Source organism: Puma concolor, chromosome B1 (assembly GCF_028749965.1).
Source record: "Puma concolor isolate L17-30 chromosome B1, mPumCon1.1.hap2, whole genome shotgun sequence".
Taxonomy (NCBI): Eukaryota; Metazoa; Chordata; class Mammalia; order Carnivora; family Felidae; genus Puma; species Puma concolor.
In genome coordinates, this window is record NC_141670.1 from 89,461,493 (window position 1) to 89,476,320 (window position 14,828).

Consider the following 14,828-nt stretch of genomic DNA (forward strand, 5'->3'; position numbering starts at 1 on the left):
ATATTCTCAAAATTTCAATTAATTAAATAAACATACAAAATACACACCTAAACGATTATTGTGCTCATTCCAATTGTCTCTAAATGTATAATTTGACCTAGATACAAATTATTTATTTAGTAATAGGTGAGACAGGGCAAAATAATTGATAATATATGAAGATGATAAAATGAACAAAGTGCACCTAATCATTGCCATGTAGACAGACGAAGTATAGAACTATATGAGTATACCCTTTTCAGCAACCCAACATTCTATCCTTTCACTATCTTAGCCCTATATACTGACCCTTCCTGTACATCAATACTTTCCATGTTTCCATCTGTTTCTTTTAGCATCTACAGACTACCCCACCCCAATTCCACCCCCTTTTCTTGCAAATACACTATTTAACTAATACCCACAAGTCTTGTTCTTTCTATTCTCACTACTCTTGTACTGCTTACCCTTATTGCTGGCTCAATTTGGCCACACCTTTCTCTGAGTTTAATCTTAGCTAAAACTGGAGGGCATATTAGACAGAAACATTCAATTTGTGATGTTGTGTTTATATGGTCTAACATTCAGCTGAAACTTCAGCACTTTTTAGCATTTATTCTTTTTGATGTATCTGATATTTTACATTTCTGTAGTTGTTATCTCAAAGATTCACCAGTTTCTTAAATCTTCTCTCTCCTTCACTCTCACTCATTCTTCTGTTGAAAATCTTACCTGCTACTTCACAGGAAAAATGGAGGCCATTATATATTACCTTTAATTTAACCCATCTATTTAGCAAATATTTATTGTGTTCCTTTCTGTTTTGGATAAACAACAATGGAAAAGTGTTGTGGTGAGCCCTTAAAATTAATGAGGAAAATTGATATGGCAGACTCCTAGCTGTCCTCACTATCTCCCTTTTCCATTATAATTGAGTTTAACAGGTGCATGGCCATTTAATGGTGTTTAGGGACACAGGGTGCCATAACTGGTGTTTTACATTTTATTTCATGTTTATTTTCAGACATTTGATATAATTGATCTGTATTTGTTGTATAATTCTTAAGTCTCTGAGAAACAGAAATTAGTGACTAATGTGTAACGTTCAATATGCTAAGTGCTGCACGTGGATTATGTTGTTTGATCCTGATTGCATACTTCTGAGAGTTTGGTGATCAATTAGGTAGACACATCTGAGTAAATACTAGTGAAAAACTGAGGTTTACAAGGGCTAAATATGTAGCTCAAGGTCAAACATCCAGTGATGATAAGGACCTATGTTATAAATATGGGAGAATCTGGCCAAGAGACACATATAATTAATCTTACAATAGTTAATAATTTCTAAGTATCATCGAATTTCTAAGAAATAAACTTATCCTTGACTACATCTACTAAAAGCTTAATTCTAACACTTTCATGTCTTACAAAGGCACTTAAAATTTAGAGCATAAATTTGATGTGTCCTAAAAGGCTCAACAAGATATGGTCACTATTTATTCCAACCAACCTCATATTGAATCCCCATCTCCTAGACTCTGAAACCCCAGCCACATTGGTTCTTTGTTCTGTTTGTTCAGTGAATACAACATGATCTCTTCTATGACAAGTTTTTTTGCATGTGATGTCCTTTCTATCTATGAAGATTTTTACAACCTTGGGTCCTTATCCTACTTTTTCTATTGTATACCATTAAATATATTGACATGATTATAAGATAAAATATTTTAATGAGGGGCTCCTGGGTGACTCAATTGGTAAGAGTCCAACTCTTGATTTTGGCTCAGGTGATGATGTCACAGTCATGAGATCAAGGTCTACATGGGATCCGTGCTGAGCATGGAAATTGCTTGGGATTCTCTCTCTCTCTCCCTGTCTCTTTGCCCATCCCCTGTTCGTGCTGTCTCTCTTTCTCAAAATAAATAAATAAGCATTTTTTAAAAATAAACTTTTTATTTTAAGATAATTATATATTCCCATGCAGTTCTCAGAGATAATAAATACAGAAATATTTTGTCAACTTTTCACCTATTGTTCCAATGATAACTTTTTACATAATTACAGTATACTATCACAACCAGGAAATCAGCATTTATACAAAATCGACCAACATTACTCAGTTTTCATTGGTTTTATATGTACTTATTTGTATGTGTATATTTATTTTCTTAATGTTTTGTTTATTTGTTTAGAGAGTGGGGAAGGGACAGAGAGAGAGGGAGAGAGAGAATCCCAAGCAGGTTCCATGCTGTCAATGCAGAGCCAGACCCGGAGCCCCATCCCACGAACTGGTAGATCATGACCTGAACTGAAATCCAGAGTCAGACCCTTAACCGACTGAGCCCCCCAAGTGCCCCATGTCTGTGTATATTTCTACACAATCTTATGTATAGAATCACATGACTATAGTCATAGACCATAGCCAACATACAGAACAATTCCATCACAAGGATCGTTTATTATACCCTTCTGTGGCCACAGTTACCTCTCTTCCTCCTTCCTTTATAATTTCTGACAACCATTAACTATTCTCCATTTTTAAAATATTATCATTTGAAGGATATTACATAAGTTGAATGTGTGCAAGCTTTAAATTTTTTTCTTTATTGTTTTTTGATAATAAACTTTTTAATTTTTTAGGATACTTGAGATTTACAGGGTAGTTATGAAGTTCAGAGGGTCCTGGTGTACCTGCACCCAGTTTCCCCTATTATTAACACCTTACACCTTATATTAATATAGCACAATCATTACAATTAATGAAATAACATTGATGCATTATCATTAAAGTAGAAGCTCTTTCATATTTCCTCAGTATTTACATAAATATCATCCACCTTTTCTGTTCCAGGATTCTATCCAGAATACCACATTACATTTAGCTGTCAATTCTCCTTAATATCCTCTTGGCTGTGACAGTTTCTCAGAAATTTTTTTTGATAACCTTGGCAGTTTTGAGGAGTACTGTTCAGGTATTTTGAAGAATGTCCCTCAGTTGGATTTGTCTGATTTTTTTTAATGTGTATTTATTTTTGAGAGAGAGAAAGAGACACAGAGCATGAGTGGGGTGGGGCAGAGAGAGAGGGAGACACAGAATCAGAGGCAGGCTCCAGGCTCTGAGCTGTCAGCACAGAGCCCGATGCGGGACTCAACCCCACGAGCTGTGAGATCATGACCTGAGCATAAGTCAGATGCTCAACTGACTGAGCCACCCAGGCGCCCCTGATGTTTTTTGGGTTTTGTTTTGTTTTGTTCTCATGATCAGACTGGATTTATGAGTTCTGGTGGGAAGATCACAAAGGTAAAGTACCATTTTCATCACATCTTATCAGGGGTTCATGCTATCAATATGACTTATCACTGCTGATATTAACCTTAATCATTTGAGATAGTATTTGTCAGGTTTCTTCACTGAAAAGCTGGCTTTTTTTCTTTCTTTCTTTTTTTTTTTTTTTTCACTTTCCAAACAGTATTCTTGGGAAGTCACTGTGTGTAGTCCACCCTTAAGAAGTGAGAAATATGCTCCACCTCCTTGATGAGAAAGTGTGTTATAAATTATACAGGCTTTTTCTCTGGAGATTTGTCTCTTCTTCCCCCTTTATTTTTTCATTTTCTTATTTACTATAAACTCATGGGTACTTGTTTCATGCCTTATATTCCAACAATGTTTGATTTTGTTTAAATTGTTTCAGCTTGGGTCATTGGGACCTCCTTTGGTTGGCTCTTGTGTCTTTTTCATATACCCCCATTATTGTGTGTGTGTATTTTCTTTCTTATTGTTGTTGATTCCTTATTTGCTGGCAATACAAGATATTTGAGGCTCATCTTTTATACTTACTTCATCAGTCGTAGAATTGGCCATTTATTTAAAGAGCCCTGCTTCCTCTTATTGGAGAATGGTATTAGAAACTAAAATCTTGATGCTAGGTTTACTCAGTATGTATGTAGATTTCAATAGTGTGTTCTGTCTTATTAGTGTGGAGTATCACATTGGTGTAGGCGTATCATAGTTTGCTTAATTATTCACCTGTTAAAGGACATCTGGGCTATTTCCAGTTTGGGGCTGTTAATAAAGCTGCTAGGAGAATTCATATTCTATAAACTAAATTCCCAAGAGTGCAATTTCTGGATCATATGGTTAGTGAATAGTTTTATAAGAATCTGGCTAAATGTTCTCTGGTGTGGCTGTATCATTTTACAATCCGTTCCCACTAGCAATTTATGAGTGATCCAGTTTCTTACATCATTGCCAGCATTTGATATTATTTTCTACACCATTTTGATGTGTGGAGATATTTTATTTTGGTTTTACAATAATATTTTACTTACATACTACTGAGAAATAAGGATAGATGGAAGGAAGAGCACTACAGCGAGTCTGCAACGTTAAAACCTAACAAAACGCACCACGAAATCAGTAATTGGTACTTAAGATCTCTTCCTTATCCATATCTTAGGTAAGAGGCCATTTTCTCACAGAAGCTTTGCCTGATCTTGCAAGCTGGCTGAGGTCACCCGCTCTAGGAGTAGTAGTTACGTGTTTATTTTCTCCATACTACTAATAACGCTGTGTAACTTTATCCCAGAGTATTTAATTGTTGTTTCTTTTTTCCTGTCTAAACTGGAAGCTTCACAAAGGCAGAGACTATTTCCTTTACCACACTACCTCCAATACCCATGCCAGGTTCTGGTGTATAGGTGTTTAAAACTATTGTTAAATTAATACATAGACATGTTCTTCACTAAGTAGTGCACGTTCTCAACCAAGTAAGTTAATGTCCTTCAAATTGCATTTACTTAGTTACACAACAGAAAATTGATTTAAATCAATTCTAAGACTCTAGACTTCCAGTTACAGAAAAAACGCGTGATAAACGACAAAGAGAAAAAGAGATGATTTTTATTTTCAAACTCAATACTACTAAAAAAAAGAAATACCATTTAAAGTTATCAATTGAGTATACTATCTTCATATATTTCCAAAAACAAAGCTAAACTATTTTTTCTTTTGCAAAAATTACCTCAATCCCCATCCTCAACCTGGTTGAATATGCTGAGACAGTTTTGACCAAGTTGGTCCGTCTTCTCAGGAGCCTTCAGTGTCTAATTATCTTGTGGAAGGAGGCTGGAGTTCCTGCTGTTTTTATATCAGTCTTCAAGTTAAGATGATACTAGAACACAAAAAATAAAAAAAAAAAATCCTTGTACCCAATAAATATTTGGTTTATAGAAACTTCCAACAAGGAAAAATTTGTCAAAACAGAGTGGTTTTGAATTTTGTTAGTTATGGATCTATAGTTATATTTCACAACTGCTCTTAAATACTGATGTCAATACAAATTAATTTCAGTATATTTATTGAAAACAGTTTCATGACACAAATATATTGCCAAACTTATGACTAGTGGAATAAAAATTAAATTATGTGCCATGGCTCAGGATAGCCAATGCATTAAAATCTGATGTGCTTGACATGTACCCAATAAAAGAGAATGTAATAAATCATACTCAATATAAAATATTAATAATAAATGACACATATGTGTTTTTTTATAGGAAAGTAAACTAAAATCATAGTAAAAGGGCATGGGTCATAATGAAAGTATTTCAAATTAAATATAGAATATTCTTCAGACAATTTGTAATGTGTTCCAGCAATTTTAAATCATTTGCCTTATATAATTGCATATTTTTCAATAAACATTAATAGAGTATAACTTAATATTTATATATAGAAATAACTTGAGGGATATGGCAATACTTACTAGTTTATATGATCAATGTAAATAGTTTAACTGGATAATTCAGGCCAAAGTGTTTCATATTTAAATACAAATTAATAAATAAACAAATATGAATTTAAACAATACAAAAAAATTCTACTTATCCACAATCCATATGCCTGGCTGATCTTTATATGGCTACATTATGTCCAGTTAGATACAGCTTCTATGTCACAGCCTTAAATAAAGTTGCCCTCAAATCTCTTTATTTCCACTGACTGGGAAAATAATGGTTTACACCTCAGAAGGAAAATGTGAGGATTAAATAAGATGTTGTATGTAAAAGAGTTAGAATAAAATCAATTATTATAAGTTATTGTACTATGATTATCCACATAATAGTTATTGTTTTTTTTTCCCCCTGTGAAACAGCACTAAATAAAGAATGTTATGTTGCAGCTTCAAGGAAAATGTAAATGAAATGAGGGCAAATTTCCTATGCATTACAAACTGTGTTCCCCAATTTGACTTTGAATCTCCTGATAGCCAAAACAAAATAAGAAAATGTGACTAGTTGCATAATTTTCTTTGTCCATGAGAAAATGATGTGGTAAGGAGAGACAAGGATTTTAAATACCTATATTTTAAAGTATTTGTGTCATGGACTTTTATTAAAGGAATAGTAAGTCTGCATCTGCTTTTATTCCTCTATCAGTATAATTTGAGCTAAAACTTCAAAGCTTAATGAACTGAAATCAGTTCTGTAGGAGTCTGTGACAATGTACAGGCAGTATAGTAGAGTAAGGAGAGTGACCTCGTTTTGAATCCAGGTTTTACCTCACTTGTGGATGCCCAAGCAAGTAACTTAACTCAAGCATATATAAATCCTTGGATTACCTTGCAGACTGATAATTCAAATTCATTCAGCATCCAAAAAAGTTAATAAAATGAAATGAAATTATTTGTATTTGTTACTTATACCAGTAGGTAGCCAAGTTCTCCAGAAGAGTAACCAAGATAGATTTATTTTTATAATGGCAAGGCAAGTTTCTTATGGCTGGAAGAATCTTCCGCAGACCTATGTTCTCATAGGAAACTGAGGACTTAGAAAGATGCTTCATGGTTCCTTATTTTTATAGTTGTCTTGGTAATTTTTCAGTTACTTTTCCATTTAAGAAGATGTGTATCATTTATCTTTGTCAGTTGACATCTTTCCATCAATCTTGCCATCGACCTCAAAGGTTGGTGTCAGAATATAGATTAGCACAAAGGCTTAGAATCTGAATATTAGTTTGATTTGAAATAGTTAGGAACAACAGCAGCAACAAAACTTGGAAAAGAAAATGATACTAGATGGCTAAGATTGCACCCAGATCATTCTAAACAAAGAGCTTATAAATATTTACCAGTGATGAAAGATTTTTTCAAAAGAATATGACCATTATTTCCCGTGATTTGTGACAGAATTACATGCTGGATTAAAAATAAATTGTCACCCAAATGATAAAGTTCTTATTTCTCCTTTTAGATTCTAGACTCTATTGACTTTAACCAACGAAGTAGAGATGCCTGAAAGTTTCCAACAGATTGAAACTGAGAAGCACTAGACCAGAAATCTAGTAGGTAAGCAAAACAACAACTGAAATTGTGGATTCTCGTGTTTTTGTGCATAAATATTTGGGGTGTTAATGTTAAAAATGTTGGTAGGTCAGAGGACCTCCTCAACCCCATCCTCTCTAAAATAGAAGTTTGGCATAAGTAAAAATATGCTGGAGTGAGAGGTTGTTTGTTTTCAACTCAAAGCACCACGCAGAGAGGAAAAGGAAGAAAATTTAAAGTATGGGAATTAGTATTAACTGTGTTCTTAAAAATTCTTTTGTTTTGTTTCATTTTTTGTGTCATAATAAGTGTTCCCTTTAATCCTCATCACCTATTTCACCCATCTCTCCCCACCATCCCTCTGGTAACAATCAGTTTATTGTTTCTCTCTCTCTCTCTCTCTCTCTCTCTCTCTCTCTATATATATATATATATATATATATATGTTTTTTCTCCTTTGCACATTTGTTTTATTTCTTAAATTCCACACATAAGTGAAATCATATGATATTTGTCTTTCTCTAACTTCTTTCACTTAGTATTTTAATCTCTGACTCCATTCATGTTGTTGCAAATGGCTTTTTTATGGCTGAATAATATTCCATTGTATTTATATCACCTCTTATTTATTTATTCATCAATCGATGGACACTTGGGCTTCTTCTATAGTATGGCTGTTGGAATTAATGTGCAATAAACATAGGGGAGCGTTATATTCCTTTGAATAAATGTTTTTGAAATTTGGGAGTAAATATCTGCTGGTGCCATTATTGGATCATAGAGTAGTTCTATTTTTAACTTTTGAGGAACCTCCATACTATTTTCCAGAGTGGCTGCACCAGTTTTCATTCCCACCAACAGTGCACAAGGGTTCCTTTTCTCCACATCCTTGCCACCATTTATTGTTTCTTATGTTTTTGATTTAACCATTCTGACAGGTATGATCTCATTGTAGTTTTGATTTGAATTTCCCTGATGATGAGTGATGTTGAGCCCTTTTCATGTGCCTCTTGGCCATCTAGATGTCTTCTTTGGAGAAATGTCTGTTAATGTCTTCTGTCCATTTTTTAAATGGATTATTTGCTTTTTGGGTGTTGATTTGTATCTGTTTTTTATATATTTTGGATACTAGACCTTTATCAGATATGCCATTTGCAAATATCATTTCTCATTTGGTAGGTTACCTTTTAGTTTTAGTGATTGTTTTCCTTCACTCTGTAGAAAATTTTTATTTTGATGTTTTCCCAATAGTTTGTTTTTGCTTTTATTTCCTTTTTCTCAGGAGACATATCTGGAAAAAAAGTTGCTATGGCCAGTGTCAAAGAAATAACTGCCTGTGCTCTCTTCAAGGATTTTTATGGTTTTAGGTTTTACATTTAGGTTGTTAACCCTTTTTGAGTTTTTTAAGTATGGTGAAAGAAAATGGTCCAGTTTCATTCTTTCTCTTGCTGCTCTCTAGTTTTCCCAACAACATTTGTTACAGAGACTTCTTCCTATTGTATATTCATTCCTAATTAGTTAACCACATAATTGTGGTTCATTTCTGGGTTTTTATTCTATTGATCTCTGTGTCTATTTTTATGCCAGTGACATATTGTTTTAATTATACTGCTTTGTAAAAAACTTGAAATTTGTATTAACTGTGTTTTAATATGCATGAGTATCTAATCTATGGTTATACTTTTTTTGAATGAAGCATGAACACTTAGTTTGATGACCTATGAAACTAATTACTATAATATAAATTATAATGATACAGACATACTTTTTTTTTTACTTTTTAATAAAATAATCTTCAGAGTACAGGATCTCAGAAATTATTTCATATGTGGACCATATTCATTTGAGAGTAGAGTCAGAAGTGCTTAAGTGACCTAAAACTTTTTTTGCTAAAATCTATATACCAGTTTTACCCTCAAATTTCTATTTGAATGATGAGTAAATTCATGATACATGGCCAGTAAGGAAGATTCAGAGAATGAATGTTTGCCTAACATGTCAAAGCAGTTTCACTACTAGTGGAGTGATCCGTGATTTCAATGTATTCTACTTGGTCTAAAGACATGATGATCAAAGGGTTAACTAACTTTCTCCTTCAGGCTAGTTGTGTTTGGGGGAAGATATTTTGTTACACTGGAGCCAAAAGAGATAAGTGGGGGAGGCTGGAACTATGCCCAGCTTCTCCAATACCAAGATCCTTGGGAAAATAACTTTTTCCTGTTCTCATCCCCTTGAGGTGTTTTGTCAACTATGATTTTTACTAAGGTTTCTTAGGAAGGGAAAGCATCTGGCAAGGAGCTGGAAGTCTGTCCCTCCTTTCTCCACTACTTTTACTTCTTTTTTTAAGTAAAAAGTATGTAAGAGGTGAAGTTACATTTAAAAATATTCAATAAAAATAAAATTATTATATAGAAAAGACAAATTTTCAAGTCAGTTATCAAAATGTTAAACTGCAGGATATCTGACAGTAGTACTATTGACCAGGATCAGCAAGAGAAGCTGGTAATAAGACAGTGGAGTAAAGATCAAGGCAATTTCTGGTTCTACATGTAAGGAGCTTAGAAGTCACCACTCTGTCCTAACAAGTAAAAATATGAACAGACTGAAAAATCAACAACTCTTCTTTGATCCATAAGACAGTAGAGATCACAAGACAAATCACTGTTCTCCAACTGGAGAGGAAGAGAGATAAATATAGGGAGGCATGGCTTACCAGAGCAGAGTGGCTCAAACAGAACCGCTACAAGAACCAGTGCTGGGGAACGTAAACCTGAACTGTAATTGACAAATTGCTGGAGGCTCCTGATTCCAAAGTTCATATGGAGATGCAAGACCCAGAAAAGCCAACACAGTATTGAAGGAGAAGAACAGAAGTTGGAAGACTGACTCTTCCTGACTTGAAGACTTACTATCTGGCTACAGTTATCGAGATAGTATGGTATTGTCAAAAGAATAGACAAATAGATCAATGAAACAGAATAGAGAGCCCAGAAATACATGCTCATAAATATAGTCAGTTGATCTTGGACAAAGGAAAGAGGCAATACAATGGAGCAAAGACAATTCTTTCCAACAAATGGTACTTAAACAACTGAACATCCACATGCAAAACATGAATGTAGACACAGACCTTATAATACAAAATATTAACTCAAAATGGGTCATAAGCCTAAATGTAAAATGTAACACTATAAAATTCCAAAAGATAACATAGATGGAAACCTGGATAATCTTTTATATAGTGATGTCTTTTTAGATATAACACCAAAAGCATGACCCATGAAAGAAATAATTGATAAATTGGATTTCATTAAAATTAAAAGCTTTAACTCTGCAAAAGACAAAGTCAAGATAATGCAAAGACAAGCCACATACTGGGAGATAATATTTGTAAGAAACACAATTAATAAAGAACTGCTATCCAAAATACTCTTAAATCCAAAGAACTCTTAAAATTTAATAATAAGGAAACAAACGACTCTATTTAAAAATGGGCCAAAGATTTTACCAGACATATCACCAAATAAGATGCACAGGTGATGAATAAACATATGAAAAATTATATGTAATCAGGGAATACATATTAAAACAACAATGGTACACCATTACACGCCTACTAGAATGACCAAAATCCAGAATACTAACAACACCAAATGGTAGTGAGAATGTAGAGCAACAAGAATTTTCATTCACTGATAATAGGAATGCAAGGTAGTATAGCTACCTTGGAAGATAGTTTGGTTGTTTCTTACAAAACTAAACATACCCGAGGTTCCTGGGTGTCTCAGTTGCTTAAGTGATTCTTGGTTTCGGCTCAGGTCATGATCTCACAGTTTCATGGGTTTGAGCCCCTCATTGGGCTTTGCATGGAGAGTGCAGAGCCTGCTTGGGATTTTCTGTCTCCCTCCGTCTCTCTCCCACCCCACTCCCACTGTGTCCTTCTCAAAGTAAATAAACTTAAAAAAAAAAACAAAAAACCTAAACATACTCTTGCCATATGATCCAGCTATTGTATTTTTGTCCATACAAAAGCATGCACACAGATGTTTATGAAAGCTTTATTCATAATTGTTAAAACTAGGAAACAAAAAAAAAATGTCCTTCAGTAGATGAATGGATAAATTGTTGTACATCCAAACGATGGAATACTATCTAGCACTGAAAAGAAATAAGCTGTTAAGCTGTGAAAAGACATGGAGGAAATTTAAGTGCATTTTACTAAGCGAAAGAAGCCAACGGGAGAGGCTTATATACTGTATGATTCCAACTGTATGACATTCTGGAAAAGATGAAACTATGAAGACAATAGAAACATCAATGGTTACAGGGATTAGGGGAAGGGAGGGTTGAATAGGTGGAGTACAGAGGATTTTTAGAGCAGGGAAAATACTTTGTATGATATTATAAGGATACATGTATGTCATTATACATTTACACCATGTACATATACATCATAGACGAGTTAGGGGGATATTGCGGAAGAAGAATGATATGATTTCAGAACCCAGAGTATCTTTGAAAGTAGTAAAGAGCGAACACATTCAAGGGAAGTTTGCAGTAGACAGATTTGGAGGAAAATATAAGGAGTTTAGGTTAGGAAATGTTGATGGGATTTGTGTTAGATGTCCTATGTATGTGTTGAATAGGCACCTGTGCTTTGGCAACGTGTTGTTTACAGATAGTCATTTATTATATGGGAACTAGCTATATAAAACATGAAAGCATTACTATGTTTTCTTCTTACCTCATATAATAGTACTATTAGATAATAAGAAAAGCTTATGTTCTATCTTAAGGTAGTGCATTTAGTACTTTGAGGCTTAGAGTAAATATTTCTCTTTAATTTCTGATCCTTTGATAATGATTTTGCCAAATCTACACTATATTAGGAAATAAGAATTTTAAAACTTGGGACACCCAGGTAGCTCAGTTGGTTATTAGACTCCTGGTTCGGCTCAGGTCATGATCTCATGGTTCATGGGTTCGAGCCCCACATTAGGCTCTGTGCTGACAGCATGCAGCCTGCTTGGGATTCTCTCTCTCTCCCTTTCTCTACACCTCCCCTGCTCTCTCTCTCTCTCTCTCTCTCTCTCAAAATAAATAAGTAAACATCTTTTTAAATAAAAAAAATTAAAACTTCATGGCCCATATTCTTTAGATTTGTGAAACATGCAGTATTTATTTTTCACTATGACAGTTTTAAGGTATATCTATCACATTAACTTTCTGGTAAAGTTTCAGGTATCCTGAAAATTAGCACAACAAATGAATCAGACACACAGAGATAATGCTTTTGCCAGCCCAGAAAATATATGCAGAGCTCCTATGCCTGAGTACCCCTTTATTCTTTTCATGATTTATCATGGAAATGTGAGTTGACAGTTTTATGTATGGAATGCAAATCTGGCTCACTTTATCAATCCAATGCATATTAATATGTATATATGGTAATTTTTGTTGCTTGCAGAATGGCCCTTAGATACTGCTTCCATTCTATGCAATTTAACAGGTGAAATGTTGGAAGGTACACATTTCATGGGCTGTTTTTATTAAACCAGTAAAATGTTTGTAGAAATCTGCTTGGTGATTGTAATTCTTTTATTATATTCCTATACATGATCAAAAAAGAAGTCAGATGCATTATCATATATATGCATGCATAATATATTTACCAATATAAATGTTTCTATTTATGGAACTAATAACTTTATTGAAGCAAGAGAGTCATTGAGGAAGAGTTGTTACATAACGAAGGAGCACATTTTCATCAAGTTCCAGAAATGATCTGAATTAGAGTAATTATGATCTACCAACTAATTTTTTAGCTTTCTAATATAATTATGAGAGAAAATAAAACTTCATAATTCCTAATTATTCTTTCCACATGTCATATATCATTATCCACTAGACTTGGTTATGATGATGAAAACGTCCCTCTATCTTTCCTGCCTTTCCTTGTCACTATACTTCAAAGATTTAAAGAGTTTTGCTTTGCAGTCAAGAAGTTACATTTGAATCACAGATCCAAGCACTTACTAGCTGGGTGATCTTAGACAAATGTTTTAAACTTCTAAGAGTTGGGGCCTTTGGGTGGCTCAGTAAGTTAAGCATCTGGCTCTTGGTTTCAGCTCAGGTCATGATCTCACACTTCATGAGTTTGAATCCCACATTGGACTCTGTGCTGACAGTGTGGAGTCTGCTTGGGATTCTCCAAAGGGGGAGTCTCCCCCTCTTTCTTCCCCTCCCCCATGCTCTCTCTCTCTCTCTCTCTCTCTCACAAAATAAATAAATAAACTTAAAAAAATTCTCTAAGAGTCAATTTCTCCAACTATAAATTATATAGTAATAGTAATAATAATTATTTTATATAGATTTTAAGGATACAAGTAATTAAGATAAAAGAGGTAAAATGTTTTCCTACAGAGTTAGCACTCAATGTGATTTCTATTAGAACTATCATTATCATTATACATATATTACTTATACTAAAGATATATCTTGACTTGTTTACAGGCAATAGCTCTACTTAAGAAGTACATAGATTATATATTTGCTCAGAAAACCTACACTTAAAAGTATTCTCTTTCTTTTATGTTCTGTAATTACACTGATCCATTTCTGTGTGTGTGTGTGTGTGTGTATATATATATACACACACACATATGCATGGCCACATTTCTTCCATTAAAGACAACAACAAAATACTCCTCAGATCCCTTCTTCTAACCTGCACTCCCCTCCTCCAGTTATATTCTACCTCTCTGCACTGGCACCATCCCAGTTTCTTGAATTGCTATGCTTTTTTTTTTTTTTTTTTTGGATTCCCCACCTCACATTTGCTTCTCCATGATGGATTTGACCCTCATCCCTTCCTTCAAGTCCAGCTGAGTAGTCCTTACTAATCTATAAATCTATATAATATATATATATATAATAATATATAATCTATAAATACAATAAATATTTTCTCAGTGTTTTCTTGTCCTACTTTAAACAGCATGTCACTGAATTGGCTACTTCCTCTTTTTTAACATCACATCCAATGACATCAGTGTGGTTGGTTTCCTTCTAGCCTTTGGCCTAGTCTCTTAGTCTTCTTGCCTCATCCTTCAACGCTTTTCATTAATTGTTCTGGTTTCTCAGCAAGTCTTGATCATTCACCAAAGTTTACACATGTTTTAAGCCTTTTAACTGCTCAGTAAATTATTAACAACAACAAAAAAATACAAACAACAGAAATATCTGATTGTTCGGGCTCAAAAAGTAGAGCACATAGTTGATGTATTTCTTTTCTTTGCCTCTCACATCCAGTACATCAATAAGTCCTGTCACTTCTACATTTGAAGTATTATTAAATCTGATGACTGTTCTCCATTTTCAGTATATCATTGTCTTCACTGGGGTATTGGAAAATAGCCATCTTATTTTTTTCTGTGTAGCTATAAAATAAACAAAAATAATAGTACAACATACAGCAAAGTTAGGTTTGTACGTTATGTTGTAACAAGTGCTGTAGGGAAGACTAAG

At 33.9% G+C, this 14,828-nt stretch overlaps 1 long non-coding RNA gene across 3 annotated transcripts in view; it reads left to right on the forward strand.

The window, feature by feature from the left end:
• LOC147581755 (uncharacterized) overlaps nucleotides 1-14,828 on the forward strand; it is a 191,754-nt gene that overhangs the window by 27,510 nt on the left and 149,416 nt on the right. For all 3 annotated transcript variants that reach the window (XR_015250222.1, XR_015250221.1, XR_015250220.1), the window contains exon 2: nucleotides 7,231-7,325. This is a non-coding gene — a long non-coding RNA (uncharacterized LOC147581755). The remainder of the gene's footprint in view (nucleotides 1-7,230; nucleotides 7,326-14,828) is intronic.